Consider the following 9064-nt stretch of genomic DNA (forward strand, 5'->3'; position numbering starts at 1 on the left):
CTCTCTCCGTGACTTCCTTGTCCACTCCACACTCCCCACTAACCCCACCACCCCTGGCACTTTTCCCTGCAACCGCAGGAAGTGCTACACTTGCCCCTACACCTCCCCCCTCACCCCCATCCCAGGACCCAAGAAAACCTTCCACATTAAACAGATATTCACCTTCACATCTGCTAATGTAGTATACTGTATCCGCTGTTCCCGATGTGGCCTCCTCTACATTGGGGAAACCAAACAGAGGCTTGGAGACCGCTTTGTGGAACACCTATGCTCGGTTCATGACAAATGACTGCACCTCCCGGTCGTGAACCACTTCAACTCCCCCTCCCTAACTCCCCACCTACACTCACCTTTACTGGCTCCATCCCCTCCTTGATCTGTCCATCTCCTCTCCACCTATCTGCTCCTCTATCCACCTTCCATCTGCCTCCCCCCTCTCTCTATTTATTTCAGAGTCCCATTCCCTACCCCCATTTCTGAAGAAGGATCCAGACTCGAAACGTCAACTTTCCTGCTCCTCTGATGCTGCCTGGCCTGCTCTGTTCATCCAGCTCTATACCTTGTTATCTCAATTGCTTTCTGTGAACTGCTACGGTGCGTGACATGAGTGTGGGCAGTGACAAGCGTTGTCTGGAAGCCCAATTTGGTTCTCAAGGACAAAAGAACCCCTCCCAGAATCATTTACATGACCCCTATGTCACTCACTCTTCCCCATCAACCCAACACCCACACCCTTTCCATATTTCTTCTCATGCCCTCTGCAAGTATTCTTAATATTCATTCACTCAGTATCCACTACGTACAGTCCTCAGAAACCATACCACACATATCAGACTTCTTTTAAATGCAGGTGAAAAAGTTAAGTATTTATTAATCTAATAAAACTCTCGTTCACAAATCTGTCATTGATCCTAAAAGATAAAACAAAAATGTAGTCCTGTAGAAAAAAAGATTATAATCTCATTTACAACCATGAAGTTGAGTAAAGAAAGTGTATTCAGAAAGCAAATGAAAGGCAGATAATTTTATTATAACCCCTTAGCATGGTTGAAAACTCCCATGGAGAACTGTTACCAGGCATCCCACTGAGCTGAGTATACCAAAAGGTTTTGGAACTCAGCCAAGAATTCAAAATGCCCAAAGGAATCAAAGCGTAACCTTAGAGCTCCAGACTCTGAAACTAAAAGTCAGATACTGTTACATTTTCATTTCAAAGTCACAGAGGGTGGTGCATGTATGGAATTACCTGCCAGAGGAAGTAGTAAATCCCAGTACAGTTACAACTTTTAAAAGATATTTGGACAGGTATATGAATAGGAAAGGTTTATAGGGATAGGGGCCAAATGCAGGCAAATGAAACTATTTTGGTTTGGGAAACCTTGGTTGGCATGGTTGAGTTGACTGAATGTTTTGCTTCCATGCTATATGTCTCTATGACTCACACACAGAGCAAGTGAATGGCTTCTCACCAGCGTGAACTCACTAGTGAGTTAGCAGGTTAAATGAGTGAGTGAATCCCTTCCCACACTCGGAGCATTTGAATGGTATGGTCAATGAGGAGGTGTGAATAGCTGACCTGGCCAGTACATATTGCCACTCGTTACTCACCCTGGAGAATGTGATAGTGAGCTGCCTTCTTGAACCAGGATTGCCCTTGTTTTTTAGGGGTCCCAACAGTATCATTAAGGAGGGAGTTCCAGGATTTTGACCCAGTGACAGTGAAGAAAAAGCATTTTAGCTCCAAGTCAAGATGATATGTGGCTAGGTGGTAGTGTTCCCATGCATCTGTTGCCCTTGTCCTTCTAGGTGGTATACATTTCAGGTTTGCTGTCAAAGAAGCAATGGTGAGTTGCTGCAGTGCATCTCTTAGATGGTGCCCACTTCTTCGAGAGTGCTGTTGGAGCTATAATCATCCAGGCAAATAGTTGTGAATGGTGCTGACCATTGTGCAATCATCACAAGTGTCCCCACCTCTGACCTTATAATGAAGGGTAGGTCATTGATGAAGCTGCTGAAGATAGTTGGACCTAAGGTCCTACCCTGAGGAACTTCTGGAGATGCCGTGGAGCTCAGATGAATGACATGCAACAACCACAACCATCTTCCTTTGTGCAAGGTAGCCTCCAGCCAGCAGAAACTCCCTTCCCACTCCTGATTCCCATTAGCTCCCATTTCACTGGATTGCCTGTCAATCAATAAAATGAAGAAAGACCTTGGTTTTATTTTTAACCTTAAACCAGCAGAATAACGTCTTTCCTAAAGCTAAATATCTGCATGCAAGTGATGATCTAATTGCCTTAAGAGATCATTGATTATCTCTGTTTCCACCAGAGGTACTGAGAGAAAAAAAAAGCTCTTCTTCATATCCTCTTTGATTCTCCTTCACAAAAACCTTAAATTTGTGTTCCCTAATTTTTGTACTGGGAATACTAGAGGTCAGTAAACTTGGTTGTCAGAACGGCTGATTTACAATGCAGAGCGATGCTAACAGCACAGGTTCAAGTTCCACATTGGCTGAGGTTGCCATAAAGGACTCTCCCTCTCAACCTCTCCCTCGTCTGAGGCATAGTGACCCTCAGGTTAAGCCATCACCAGTTGTCTCTCTCTAATGACAGGGTGCCCTCCAGAACCCAGGGCAACTTCACTTCCTGGGAATGAAAATTATTAAAATTTTGCCAGACTTCAAGGGAAGATCAGAAACATGGGCAATTTAGATTGCTCATAAAAGGAGCCAGCACAATGTGGGCGGAATAGCCTCAAAGTGTGCTATATGATCAATTATATTTTTCAGCTTCTGCGTAAAGTATCATAGACTTCATATGGAAAACTCACTGGTATTATCAACCAGTAGATAATTTACAGTCATGGTCACCAACATGTAGATTGCAATCAACTGGTTGATCACAGAGGAAACTGCATTTCTAGAGAAAAATGCTTGCACTTAACAGGCTTTGTCAGCGTAATGAGTTATGTCCCAGTTTGGTCCACGTGGACAATCTTTGCAGGATAAAATGAGTTTTGTGGTGGCAATAGAAACAAATAAACAAGAAATATACTAGTTAGTGATGTGTGAAGCCAGCATATTACAGAACTAGGAACATAGGAGGCTATAAAGCTCATCATGTCCATGTAGACTCTCTGTAAGAACAATTCAGCTAGTCCAGCTCCTTTGCTCATCCTCTGCAGACCTACAATTATTTTTAGCTTCAGCTACTCAATGATGAAGCGTTACAGGGAATTCTGCCATGCCTCACATTCAACATCTGAGCAAAGAGAAATATGCATACTTCTATCACCCTGTGCTTTTAAATTGAAGGCTTACTTTGACTCCACATACTTCTGTGAGACAGCATTCTCCTAAATGAAGGTAATCAAGTCCAAGTATTGCATCCACCTGTCATGTGCCCATTTGATGGACTGTATGTGACTAGCCATCTCAAACTACAACACAGACTGCAAGACAGTGGCATATAATTTGCAGTCACAGATGTCACACTGAGTAGTGTACATAATGAACAATTATTGACGCTCAGTTTTAGATTTATTTGTACTAAAAGTAAACTTTTCTTTTACATTTTTGTTCAGGGTAGATCATGAGTTAAATTCAAAAAATGGTCTTGTACTTAAAAATTTTGGAGACCTCCAACTTACACAAATCAGGAATATAGATAACAAAATAAACCCAATTCTTATTCCCTGAATCAGAAATTGTCATCTTAGTTTGATTATTCTAAACAAGGTAATCAAGTTCAAATAAATCATATGTAGCAGGAAGATTAAATTTGATTACTCAGTGGAGCAACTTCACAATAGTATTTTCTTTAACTCATGCAAATTATTAAAGTCCAGCTGCAAAAGGTTTTGTGTTCCTGGCATGGACAACAAGGTCTGGCCTACATACCAGAGCTCGTTTCTGTGCTCTATCTGTAATGATTTTGTCAAGAGCCAAGGACCCAAACATTTCGAAGAAATGATGCAGAAGTATTAACTTCTGGCACAGAATATAATCAACCGCATCTAGTCCAACAGTGTAATGACTTTGTATAGTGATAAACCAGATGAAAGATATGTTTACCTATCCAGTGTTCATTGTAATTCTTGATTGACATCACTGTTACTGGTCTTACATGAAATGTCACTTTTTTTGACAGCAATTGTGAGTAATGATCTGCTCACTTGGGAAAGAGTTATTGATCCTCCTAACAATTATAGAGTCCAGGAACAGCTGCAAAGTGTTGCTGAGGGTTGGGTTTGAAGACATGTTGCTTTATGGTAGGGGTGTTAGAAACCAAGTTTAATTTGGAAAATGTCACAGGAAGAATGAGTGACATTTCAGGTTTGTATTACCAAGGAAGTTTCCCAACTCGACAGACACATCCCCATTTAAAATGCTTGGCCACAGACACTGTTGTGGCAGGTGCTCGCCAATGCCTGAAGCAGAGCCTAGGAAACCACAGGGATGGGAGAGTGCCAATGCCCACCTGATTCTCTGGGAGTTGTAATGCAAACAGTTAGCTGCTCTTAACTTTCGCTCTTCACAACACTTCACCCTCCTCACCTGCACCCCATGGTCCCTCACACCTAATATGTCAAGTCAGGCCCAGCAACCATTCCTCATCCAATCAAAAACAACTGAGCATTTGGTCATGCTCTAAAACGCCCAGTGCTGCAGCTGGCAACAATGGACCTTGATAAATCATCAATGATATGAATATAGCATGGAACAAGTCCTTGCAGACGATAATGATACAGGAGACAAGCATTCAAAAATGATCACAACTTGTTACATTTGTGCATGCAGTCATATAGGCATTATATACAACTCTTCATAAGTTATAATATAAACAGGAATACACAAAACTTACAGCATATTTTCAAAACATTTCCAAGCAACTTCCCTTACCTCTTTCATTTCAACTCTGGTACCTCTGTCTCCACTCTGCCAGGGTGGCTAGTTCCATGTTAAAGGGAAAAAAATTCTCTGCCAGAATAGCAGAGGTGGGGCAAGTATTGAACAAATAGTCAACAATGAATATACCACATAAATGAGGTAACATTTGGAGAAATAAGATTGCAGTAGAATTAAATTAACCCTTTCCCATGACCACCTTCTGCCCCAAGTGTTAACAGAGCCTGCGGAAGCTGCATCAGTCTGTACGGCCACCTGAAGACTCACCCTGAGTGTGGAAGAGATTCACTCTCATCTCTGAGGGCCTGCCGATGATGATGATAATATAACTTATATTAATAATATTATGATGATCACTGCAGTGAGCTGTCTATGTTAAACTATCATACACCTACAAATGGGACTTCGTAACATATCTGAGATTTATCTAAGTCTTTCTTTCTCTTGTTTTACAATCATAGTTTTAGCTGATTCTGACCTCAGTTTTTTCTTCTCTTGATCATGTCGAGGCTGGTTAAGATTTTGTTTCAACTTACTTACTTGTTAGTTGATTTCCAAACATTTAAATTGAATGCAGCTAAGCACGTTAAAGGAAATTAATAGTTTGCATATGCTGTGTGTAGGAGCACTGTGTGATTTCATTTCAAAATCATTGATTTTAATAGATCATTGCTGAATGCCAAATGATGCAGTATGGACACTTTGAAATGCAGATTGAATGCTTTTAAATGTGGGTCATCACAGAATAATGTAATCAATGCTGTTGAGTGAAGAATGATGTCAATTTTTTTTTTGGTAGTGCATGGGCCCTCATACTCTCCACGGTAGGATTGAGCAAAAATCCCTATCATTTAAAATATTGGACCAAAACCCTGGACTTTTCAAAAATTTTTAAAAGTAAAGAGGTAGCTGGGCTATGCTCTGGGAAAAATACACAGACACAGAGATGGCTGCCTGGCACCATTTTTCAGCCTGAAAATTCAATTCACAACTTAACTCTAAAAGAACTATTAATCAGACCTAACACTCCACACTGAAACAACAAGGTGCAGGGCTGATGAACACAGCAGGCCAAGCAGCATCATAGGAGCAGAGAGGCTGACGTTTCGGGCCTAGACCCTTCATCAGAAAAAGCTGGCCACACTGAAACTAACTTTAACCCTTTGGCTACCCCAACCCAGACATTATGGAGCGTATAAAGATACCAAGACATTCATCTTCAATCAATATTTACTCAGAGATATCAGGCATTCATCCTCAATCAAAGTACATTCACAAACACTCTTAACTAGCAGGAAGCCCATTGATCTCAAAGGGAAAAACAGTAACACAATGGCACGTGCAGATTTGGTGCAAACATAAGAGGCCTGCAATTAGTATAATTGCAGGATCCGATCTCACCTGAGAGAGCTACTGCCCCGAGAGCGATCCCCACCATTTCCAGAAGAGGGATCCCAAGCAGCTATCTCCTCAGGAGCTACCTGCACAGCTATTTCCAGAAGAGGAATCCCGACAGCAATCCCAAAACCTACCAACACAGGCCTGTTCCATACCAGGGGAACCAACGACAACCAACCACAACCAGCAGACCTGACAACCAACGACCTCCGAAGCCCACCGACCTGACCGACACCACAAGGCCTCAGACACATCCTGAGGTGAAAACTAGCTCGCAAAACCCACCACAAAGTAAAGAAACCCAAGTACTCACCTGGTAAATCCACGACACATCTTACCACAACAGCGGACTCAACCCAGACTGAAAGTCTACACCATCCGAAGTCTTCATCGAGACACCGGGTACAGCAAGCGTGAATGGCCAGCTGTACTTCAAAATCACGTTTTCCTCAGTGGTGAGCTAAAATTCTTGAGACCCCAAAATTTCCAACTTAGCTAGTGGGGAGGGGAAGGTGAGTGGTGACAGTGCAGGGACCCCAAGGATAGGAAGCCTGATTAAAGTTTCTGAGATTAAAACTGTGTTTAGCTTCTAATAGTGTTTAACCTCTGTTTAATTTGATACTGTATTTAATTACTGTCCTATGTATGGTTGATAGTGTCAATTTCACTGTTTTTTGTATTTGCTTTTATTTCTTCTAATATATTCACCTTATGTATTTAATAAACAGAGAAGTTCTTTTGCCCCTGAAACACCTGTCCACTGCCGCCTTCTTTTCACGTTCCTAATTAAGTCCAGTGTCAGAACCAGGGATGTGGGGGTGATTCAAACCACCTAAAAACAGCAAATTACTGATTGCAAACCAGAACCCTGCACCATGCCAACTCAATACCACTTGACGTCCCCCATACATGGGTGGAAATGATGGCCATGAGTCCAAATAAATAAAAGTATCATCCTCAGTGGAGAATGTATTTTGACATATGGTGCAAATTGCTGACTTTGCTTGATTGTCATCTTTAAATAGTTATAATTAGTTATTGTGTTCTGTCAATCTTCTGTTTTTGATATTTTAATGATTTATCCAACTGCACTTTTATACAGTTGTAAAAAGTGTTTTCTCATTCAAAAGAATATTTCTCATTGGGCATTTATTTACTCTCTTACGAGTTCCACACTTGCTATAATTAGTAAATTACTTTTTATGTAGATGTTGCACACTGCTTGAATGGACATGAAAAGGGCAAGAATTAATACAATGGTACCATCCAATAGTACACCTTCAGAACGTAGTGTAGCCAAATTGTACAACTTCAGAAGAAACATCATTAGTAAAACTGACAAAGTACCACAGTAATATGTTTAATTGTTGTTGCTGCATTTCCTAGAGTCAAAGTAAAATAAATGAGAGGAGAAGGAATAAAATCATTATTGGAGAGAGTTTCAAAGATAAGCTTAGCAATGTCAATGTGTCCAGCTCGCCCTTCTAAATGAACGTGAAGATGAGTGAGTTGAGAAAATACTTAAACTTTAATGGGAGGAATGTTATGGAGCCTACAAGAGGACAAACCATGATATACAGAGTGACAATTCACCAGGATGCAAAAAATTGATTTCCCAACAGTGGTTGGAGATAAAGTCAGTGGTGTGATTGTGGTGTACTTTACACTGGCCTATCGTAGGTTTAAACTTGTTACTTATTTGACCTATCGAGCCAAACTTCACTCTGGAATCTGCCTTGTCCAATATTACCAGCTGGGATCATAACGCTACCACTTGCACATATCATATCAGAAAGTCCTAAATTTATTGGCTGCTGTTATCCATCCTTCATTTTAATAGATTTTATTTTCCCTTATGCACTGTTATTTCTGATGGGAAATAATAATTGCTTTAAATATTTCTGACTTCCAGTATCAGCAGAATTTAGCTTTTACATGAGTTGCATTGTTCAACTAGTATTAAGCTATCACATGTAATAGCTGGAAGATGTGACAATGATCTCATCTTCAGTCAAGATGCCTCCCCTCAATTATTGTATGCCTCCGCACATCTCCTAGTCTTGCTGGAGGCTATTCAGCACGAGAAACATACACACTGATACCAATGATGGAAAACATTTTTTGTTTCTAAAGCTGTGACTGGTCCATTATCAGTTTTACTTAACCAGTAAATAAGCAACTGCTCCAAACCAACAACCTGAACAGCTAAATTAGTGCTTAATTCAAATTGACTAATATTATGAAATATTACTACGATGAGAAAGGATTTGCTCTTAAAATACTTCTTGAAAAATTTGTTTCATTGGTTACTGCAGAAATGAAAGTTGACAGGGTTTTCATGGCAAAGATCAGAGGAAAGACCTTAAAGCATGGCCACTTAGTGGAATGACCACATTACATGCTAGTCAGGGCCTGCATGTCTCCAGTTCCATCTTCAGCTTTAGGCTTCATTCCTATTTAATTGGTAAACTGCAGGAACCAACCAGGTATTGTGATGATACTATGGCTTTAAGAGGTGTATTTCGTCCTGATTTCTTTTAAGAGACAGAATGAACCAGAAGTGATGAACAGTCTGTGGTAACGTAAATAGCTTGTGAGGCCTTGGTTATTTTTAAAAGGTGGAACAATAGAAGATACAGTTACAGGTAGAAGCTAGGGTTTCTCTTCTTACTACGGATGTCACATACGAGATAATCTGATTTTGAATTTGCCTTTTTGCCAAGGGATGTGTTTTTGGGATATTACAATATCGGAAAA

This window comes from Rhincodon typus, chromosome 6 (assembly GCF_021869965.1).
Source record: "Rhincodon typus isolate 14 chromosome 6, sRhiTyp1.1, whole genome shotgun sequence".
Lineage (NCBI taxonomy): Eukaryota > Metazoa > Chordata > Chondrichthyes > Orectolobiformes > Rhincodontidae > Rhincodon > Rhincodon typus.